At 42.3% G+C, this 8,736-nt stretch overlaps 1 pseudogene; it reads left to right on the top strand.

The window, feature by feature from the left end:
- The first annotated feature begins 2,690 nt into the window (after positions 1-2,690).
- The window catches only part of LOC127667424 (vomeronasal type-2 receptor 116-like), a 44,207-nt pseudogene continuing 38,161 nt past the window's right edge, over positions 2,691-8,736 (top strand).

The following is an 8,736-nucleotide window of genomic DNA, read 5'->3' as shown; positions in this document are numbered from 1 at the left end:
AACCTCAACAGCTTAAGACAGACAATGGCCCTGCCTATACAGCTCAGTCTTTTCAATCCTTTTGCAAGCAAATGAATATAATCTTGAATCATGGTCTACCCTATAATCCTCAGGGCCAAGGCATTGTTGAACGTGCTCATCGTACCCTTAAGGAATGTTTAACCAAACAAAAAGAGGGAATTGGGTATGGTAGAACACCCAAAGAATGACTTTCATTGGCATTATTTACTTTAAATTTTTGGAATCTGGATAATGATGGTTTGGCTGCAGCTGATCGGCACCAATGCCCTAATAATACCTTGAAGGGTTATGTTAAATGGAAGGATGTGCTTACTGGATTATGGCATGGCCCTGATCCAGTGTTGGCGTGGGCAAGAGGTTCTGTTTGTGTGTTTCCTCAGACTCAACAAGATCCACTGTGGGTGCCTGAGCGGCTGACCAGACGCTGCAATAAAAATGAAGATCCTCCTGCTGTTACTGACTCTCGACGAAACATTGATGCTGGTGTAGATGGAGCCAAGATGGGCGATCTTGTCGGTGTTCCCGAGACCCATGCCGATACGCCATGATACTAAGCTGTTTCCTTGTCTTTCTAGTTCTAACAAGTCTCTTGATATACCTTATTCACCTTTAAAGAGGAGGGAAGTGTAAATGAAAACTATGCCTTTGCCATCCTTTTGATAGTACTTTCAATTGTTTGCCTGTGGTGCATCTGCAGGATGAGGTGTATCCAACAAAGACAGGTTGCAATGATGGTACAGGCATTCACAGTCATTGAAGCTGGACAGTCCTCCTAGGCCTGGCTGGCAGCCATGAAGGCCTAATAAGATGCTTTCCATGCTCAGGATGCGAGGCTAAGCACTGCACTCAGGAACCCATGATTGGAGAGCCCTTGAGGGGAGCATGTTTGACTGCACACGGGTTGGTACCCCAGAACCCGTCTCTGAGCAAAAGGTACCGGACAGGTTTGATGAAATCCACTGGGCTGATGGCTCAGAAGGGCATCGAAACAAGGTCCATGAGTCCACCCGATGGGCAAATGATATATCAGAGGTCAAACCTCTACTCTCGCCTGAATGCGTGTTTAAAAAGAAAAAGGAGGAACTGTAGGGAGCTGCTTGCCAGTTAACTGTTGTTAACTGTCGTTAACTGTTAACAAGTCCTTATTTGGGTGGAGCCTGTTGAGTCTTGCGCCTTCCACGTGGATACAACCTATCAGCAATGCCCACGTGGGTAAGCCTGATTGGCTGGCTATTAGTATTTAAGGGCTGGGCTGATTCTCTCAGGGTCAGAAGAAGAAGAGGGAGAAGAAGGAGAAGAAGTACAAGGGTCCTGAGTAAACTGCTTGAAGAAGATCTTCCTGTGTTGCGTCATTCCTTGCCGGCGAGGGTGGACGCGACAGTCTTTGATTTTCCTTATTTCTTCCTTGACCAAGGTATCATTGAGTAGATAATTGTTTGGCTTCCGTGTGTATGTGGACTTTTTGTTGTTTTTGTTGCTATTGAAGACCACCCTTATTCCATAGTGATCTGAGAGGAGGCGTGGAATTAGTTCGATCATCTTATATCTGTTGAGTTGTGTTTTGTGACCAATTATATGGTCAATTTTGGAAAAGGTACCATGAGGTGCAAGCAGGGGTTGGAGTTGGTGAACTGAGGGTCAGGAGGGGAGACGGTTGCTCCAGGGCCTCCTGAGGGAGTGTCCTGTGTGCAAGCCTTCCCTCAGGTTAAAAGTTGTTTCTCAATTTTAGTTTTATTTCATGTGTATGGGTGGTTCACCTGCATATTTCCGTATACCACATGCATGGCCGGTAATTGTGGAGGCCAGAATTGAGAACCGGAGTTACAGATGGTTGTGAGCCACGGTGTGGGTGCTGGAAATTGAACTGAGGTCCTTTGGAAGAGAAGCCAGTGCTCTTAACAGTTACACCATCTCTCCAGTTCCCCTCGGGTTAAATTTTTATTTTTATTCCAGGGGATCTGTATTAGATTCTGAAAACCCACAAGGTAGTCCACATACAACAGTTTGCAACTTCAGTTCCAGGGGATCTGATGCCTCCTACTGGCTTCTGCAGGCATTGCATGCATGTCAAAACACCCATACACACACAATAAAAATAAGTCCTAAAGACAATTTACTTTTATTACTTTTAAGTGTGTATGTGTGTGTGTGTGTGTGTGTGTGTGTGTGTCTGAGCTTGGCAGTGGTGGCACACGCCTTTAATCCCAGCGCTTGGGGGCAGAGGCAGGTGGATTTCTGAGTTCGAAGCCAGCCTTGTCTACAGAGTGAGTTCCAGGACAGCCAGGGCTACACAGAGAAACCCTGTCTTGAAAAAATCCAAAAAAAAAGTGTGTGTGTGTGTGTGTGTGTGTGTGTGTGCATGACTACAGGTACCCTCAGAGGTCAAAGGTATCAGATTTCCTGGAGTCGGAGTTATAGGTAGTTGTGAGGAGTAGGATGTGGGCACCAGGAACTGAACTTGAGTCCTCTGCAGAAGCAGTCAGGGCTCTTAACTGCTGAGCCACCTCTCTGGCCCTGTTTGCCTGAGTTTCGAGTTGCACTCCTCCGTGGCTGCCAGCTCCACAAGGAGCTTGCTGCTCTGCCTCTGGGTCTCCCTGACCTGAGCTTCTGTCCTTTCTCCCAGGCTGTCCTTCTACTCTGTCCACTCCTCCTTTGGCATGTACTGCATGATGTTCCTGGCGGTGTCTGACCACAAGCACCACTGGAGTGACATGCTCGTCGGCCTCCTGCAGGGAGCCCTGGTGGCCTGCCTCAAGGTGAGTGCTGCTTGCCTGACCTACAGGATCTGCTCTGCCAGCCTCAGATGCCCCAAGAGCTCTGCCTGCTGTTTGACTTCTTCCTTTCCAATTTGTATCCCTTTGACCTCCTTATGTTGTTGAATTGCTGGAGCTAGTACCTCAAGTACAATATTGAAAAGATAAGGAGAAAGGGGGCAGCCCTGTCTAGTCCCTGATTTTAGTGGGATTGCTTCAAGTTTCTCCGCTGCTGGTGGGGTTGCAAATTGGTACAACCACTCTGGAAATCAGTCTGGCGGTTCCTCCGAAAACTGGGCACCTCACTTCCAGAAGATCCTGCTATAACACTCCTGGGCATATACCCAAAAGATTCCCCAGCATGTTATAAGGATACATGTTCCACTATGTTCATAGCAGCCCTATTTATAATTGCCAGAAGTTGGAAAGAACCCAGATATCCCTCAACAGAAGAATGGATGCAAAAAATGTGGTATATATACACTATGGAGTACTATTCAGCCATTAGAAACAATGAATTCATGAAATTCTAAGGCAAATGGATGGAGCTGGAGAATATCATACTAAGTGAGGTAACCCAGACTCAAAAGGTGAATCATGGTATGCACCTAGAAAACTGGAATACCCAAAACATAATCCACACATCAAATGAGGTACAAGAAGAATGGAGGAGTGGCCCCTTGTTCTGAAAAGACTCAGTGAAGCAGTATAGAGCAAAATCAGAACAGGGAAGTGGGAAGTGTTGGGTGGGAAAACAGGGGGAGGGAAGGGGACTGATGGGACTTTCGGGGAGTGGGGGTCCAGAAAAGGGGAAATCATTTGAAATGTAAATAAATATATCAATAAATTAAAAAAATAGAAAAAAAAGAAAAACAACAACAAAAAATAAAAAACAAACAAACAAACAAACAAACAAACAAAAACATGCGTTTGTCCGCAGCCTTCAAGAGCTGCTCCAGGAGAAAGGAGTAGGGTTTGAAAAACAATGGTTAGAAGGTTTTTTAGATCAGATAGATTCTTGTTGCCCATGGTTCCAAGGAAAAAAGAACTTTATATAAGAGAACCTGGGAAAAAAATTGGAAAAGCACTAAGAGCCACTGAGGCAGATAATACTACCCTCTGCCTCCGGATGCTTATAAAAGATGCTACTGATGAAGCGATCTCACAGGCACCAGATATCACACAGGGAGAACATGAGGAATCTCAAGAAGGAAACCTGCCAAAGAGGACTTCCTCAGAAAAGAGTCTTCTCAACCCTAACTTAGAAAGATATAGAGACACTACTGAAGAGCTAACATTAGAGGAGGAAGCTCATTCAGATGAGGGAGCTGCCTAATATTATGGTGAGGATTGGCCTCCTAGCACACCTTCTGCTCTGCCTGTGGCCTCTACTGTAGGAGATGATACCAAGATGGACATGCAACTACATAAATTGGAGTTTGAAATTAAGTTGCAGAAAGGGTATCAAGTGTAGGAAGGAGCAGTGATCCTGAGACACACCAATCGCCACTAGAAGGAGCTGTAAGTCAGGTTCACAGGGAAAGACAGGATACATCTAACATTGTCGTTGAGATCATAGGCCAGCAGAATATAGTTAGACAATATCAGACCTTGGAGTTCAAAGTGATAAAGGAATTAAAGACAGCTGTGGTACAGCATAGCCCTAGCTCCTTTTCCACAAGCTTTATTGGATACTGTGATGCAGTCAAACTTAACCCCACAAGATTGGAAAATTCTATGTGAGGCTACTTTGTCAGGAGGAGATTTCTTGCTTTGGAATTCTGAATGGCGTGAAGCTAGTAAGAGAACTGCCTGGATGAATCAGGTAATCCAGTTTGGGACACTAACTTGCTACTAGGAGAAGGTCAATATGGAGGCAATGCTAATCAGATTGGGTTCCCTGTTGGAGTGTATGCACAGGTTGCAATGGCTGCCCACCACTCGTGGAATCAATTACCAACTAAAGGGGATCGCAGTGGAAGTTTAGCAAGCATTAGACAGGCACATGGTGAACTTTTTCAGGATTTTGTGGATAGGCAACTGAAATCAGCTAATAGAATTTTTGGAAATTCTCAAGCAGAATTTTTGTCACACAATTGGCTTATGAGAATGCTAAAGCAGCTTGTCACACCATCATTAGACCTTACAAGGGACGGATAGACTTAGCTGGGTATATTTGCCTTTGTGCAGAGATTGGGCCTTCATACAATCAAACTCTATCTATGGCTACAGCTTTGCAAGGAACCACCATGCAAGCGATACTCTCACAGAGACAGAGAATAAAATGTGTTTTAAATGTGGAGGTTTGGGTCATTTTAGAAGTGATTGCCCTAGGAACAGAGGCGCTGTAAGTGGGCAATCATGTTATCCCTAGGAGTTTATCCTAGATGCAGGAAAGGTAATCACTTGGCCAGGAACTGTAAATCTCAGATATATTCAGGGCTGTACCGTGTCGGGAACCAGGCAGAGGGGCCAGCCTCAGGCAGAGGTGCCAACCTCAGGCAGAGGGGTCAGCCTCAGGCAGAGGGGCCAGCCTCCCCCCAGATGCCCACAGCAAGCATTTTGTAGGGCCATGAAGCTGCTGCCAGGCCAGGGAAATCCGTTTTTGCATTTTCAGGGCAACACCAGGCAGCTCAGGATTGGACATCTATTCCACCTCCCATGTTGTATTAACCCCAGAAATGGGAGTTCAGACCCTGCCTACAGGAGTTTTTGGATCTTTGCCTGCAGAAACTTGTGGATTGCTTCTAGGATGAAGTAGTACTATTGTAAAAGAACTGCAGAGTTATCCAGGTGACATAGACAATGGTTATGAGGGAGAAATTAAAATTATGGCTGCTTCCCTTCATGGTATTATAACTATACCTGCTAACCAGAGAATTGCTCAACTTAGTTCAACTAACTACCTTCCAGATTCCAGTAAGAGAGGACAGAGTGGCATTGGTTCCTCTGTTGTGTACTGGGTTCACTCTATTACTAGTAAGAGACATAACCTTAAATTAACAATTGAGGGAAAAAACTTTGAAGGATTAATAGATGCTGGAGCTGATGTGACAATTATTAGAGGACAAGACTGGCCTTCAACTTGGCCCTTGTCAGATACTCTCACTCACCTCTTAGGGATTGGTTATGCCAATAACCCAAAGCAAAGCGCTAAACTTCTAACCTGGAAAGATGAAGAAGGCAATTCAGGACAAATTCAGCCTTATGCCAAATTTGCCTACTACACTTTGGGGGAAGAGATCACTTTTCACAGGTTTACCTTATAATGTGTAGTCCTAATAAGGTAGTGGCTACCTCTTTACAGTAAATTGCTTTCACTATGTTTGGGTATGGGCCTTGAATTCCTGATCTCTCCAAGACTTTTATCATGAAGGGATGCTGAATTTTGTCAAAAGCGATTTCAGCATCTAATAAAATGACCATGTGTTTTTTTTTTTTAATTTTGTTTATGTAGTGGATTACATTGATGGATTTGCATATATTGTACCATCCCTGCATCCCTGGGATGAAGCCTATTTGATGATGGTTAATTATTGTTTTGATGCATTCTTTGATTTGGCTGGCCAGAGTTTTGATTCATATTTGATATTTGCATCAATGTTCATAAGGGAAATTGGTCTTAACTTCTCTTTCCTTGTTTGGTCTTTGTTTGGTTTAGGTATAAGCATTATTGTGGCTTCATAGAATGAATTGGCTGGTGTTCCTTGTGTTTCTATTTTGTGGAATAGTTTGAAGAGTATCTGTATTAACTCTTCTTGGAAGATCTGACAGAATTCCCCACTAAACCCATCTGGTCCTGGGCTTTTTTTTTCTTGGGAGACTATTAACAACTGCTTCTATTTCAACAGGATTTATATAACTATTTAGATGGTTTATCTGATCCCGTTTTAATGTTGGCACCTGGTATGTGTCTAGAAAATTGTCCATTTTGTTCAGATTTTTCAATTTTGTTGAGTATTAGCTCTTGTATTAGTACCTGGTGATTTCTTAATTTCCATAGTTTCTATATATATATTTTTTTCGAGACAGGGTTTCTCTGTATAGCCTTGGCTGTCCTGGAACTCACTCTGTAGACCAGGCTGGCTTTGAACTCAGAAATCCGATTGCCTCTGCCTCCCAAGTACTGGGAATTAAAGGCGTGTGACACTACTGCCCGGCTTGTTTCTATTGTTATATCTCCCTTTTCATTTCTGATTTTATTAATTTGGGTAGTGCCTCTGTGCCCTCTGGTTAGTCTGCTTAAGGGTTTATCTCTCTGGTTGATTTTCTAAAAGAACCACCTCCTGGTTTCGTTGATTCTTTGTATAGTTCTTTTTGTTTCTATTTGGTTGATTTCAGTCCTGAGTTTGATTATTTCCTGAAGTTTACTCCTCTTGGGTGTATTTGCTTTTGTTTGTTCTAGAACTTTCAGGTGTGTTGTCAAGCTGCTAGCGTAAGCTCTGTCCATTTTTTTTTTTTTTTTTGGAGGCACTTAGAGCTATGAATTTTCCTCTTAGCACTGCTTTCATTGTGTCCCATAAGTTTTGGCATGATGATGTGTCCTCATTTTCATTAATTTCTATAAAGTCTTTAATTTCTTTCTTTATTTCTCCCTTGAGCAAGCTATCATTGAGTAGAACACTGTTCAGCTTCCCTGATTATGTATATTTTCTGCTGTTTTTGTTTGAACTAAAGTCCAGTCTTAGGCCGTAGTGATCTAATAGGGTGCATGGAATTATTTCAATATTCCTGTATCTGTTGAGACCTCTTTTGTGACCAATTAATTATACGGTCAATTTTGGAGAAGGTACCATGAGGTGCTGAGAAGGAGGAATATTCTTTTTGTTTAGGATGGAATGTTCTATTAATATCTGTTAGATCCATTTAGTCCATAACTTCAGTTAGTTTTGCTGTTTCTCTTTTTAGCTTGTGTTTCCATGATTTGTCCATTGCTGAGTGTGGGGTGTTGAAGTCTCCCACTGTTATTGTGTGGGGCCTAATGTATGCTTTGAGCTTTAATTAAGTTTCTTTTATTAATGTGGGTATCCCTGCATTTGGAGCACAGATGTTCACAACTGAGAGTTCATCTTGGTAGATTTTTCTTTTAACCACTATGAAGTGTCCCTTGTTATCCTTTTTTGACAACTTTTGGTTGAAAGTTGATTTTATTTGATATAAGAATGGCCACCCCAGCTTGTTTCTTGGGACCATTTGCTTGGAAAATTGTTTTCCAACTTTCGACTGTGAGGTAGTGACTGTCTTGTTACTGAGGTGGGTTTCTTGTATGAAGCAAATTGTTGGGTCCTGTTTACATATCCAGTCTGTTAGTCTATGGCTTTTTATTGGGGAATTGAGACCATTGATATTAAGAGTTATTAAGGAAAAGTGATTGCTACTTTCTGTTATTTTCATTGTTAAAAGTGGAATTCTGATTGTGTGGCTATCTTCGTTTGGGTTTGTTGAAAGAAGATTACTTTCTTGCTTTTTCTAGGGTGTAGTTTCCCTCCTTGTGTTGGTATTTTCTACTCTTTATCCTTTGTAGTGCTGGGTTTATAGAAAGATATTGTGTAAACTTCGTTTTGTCATGGAATGTCTTGTTTTCTTTGTCTATGGTAATTGAAAGTTTTGCTGGGTATAGTAGCCTGGACTGACATTTATATTCTCTTAGGATTTGTATGACATCTTCCCAAGATCTTCTAGCTTTCATAATTTCTTGTGAGAAGTCTGGTGTAATTCTGATAGGTCTGCTCATATATGTTTCTTGACCTTTTCCCCTTACTGCTTTTAATATTTTTTTTTGTATAGTGCATTTGGTGTTTAAATTTTGTGATGGGAGTGGTTTCTGTTTTGGTCCAGTCTATTTGGAGTTCTGTAGCCTTCTTGTATGTTCATGGGCATCTCTCTCTTTAGGTTAGGGAAGTTTTTTCTATAATTTTGTTGAAGATATTTACTGGCCCTTTAAGTTGTAAATCTTTTCTCT

The sequence above is a fragment of the Apodemus sylvaticus genome, chromosome 17, assembly GCF_947179515.1.
Source record: "Apodemus sylvaticus chromosome 17, mApoSyl1.1, whole genome shotgun sequence".
In the NCBI taxonomy this organism is placed as follows: domain Eukaryota; kingdom Metazoa; phylum Chordata; class Mammalia; order Rodentia; family Muridae; genus Apodemus; species Apodemus sylvaticus.
This window is presented reverse-complemented; position numbering and strand designations above follow the sequence as displayed.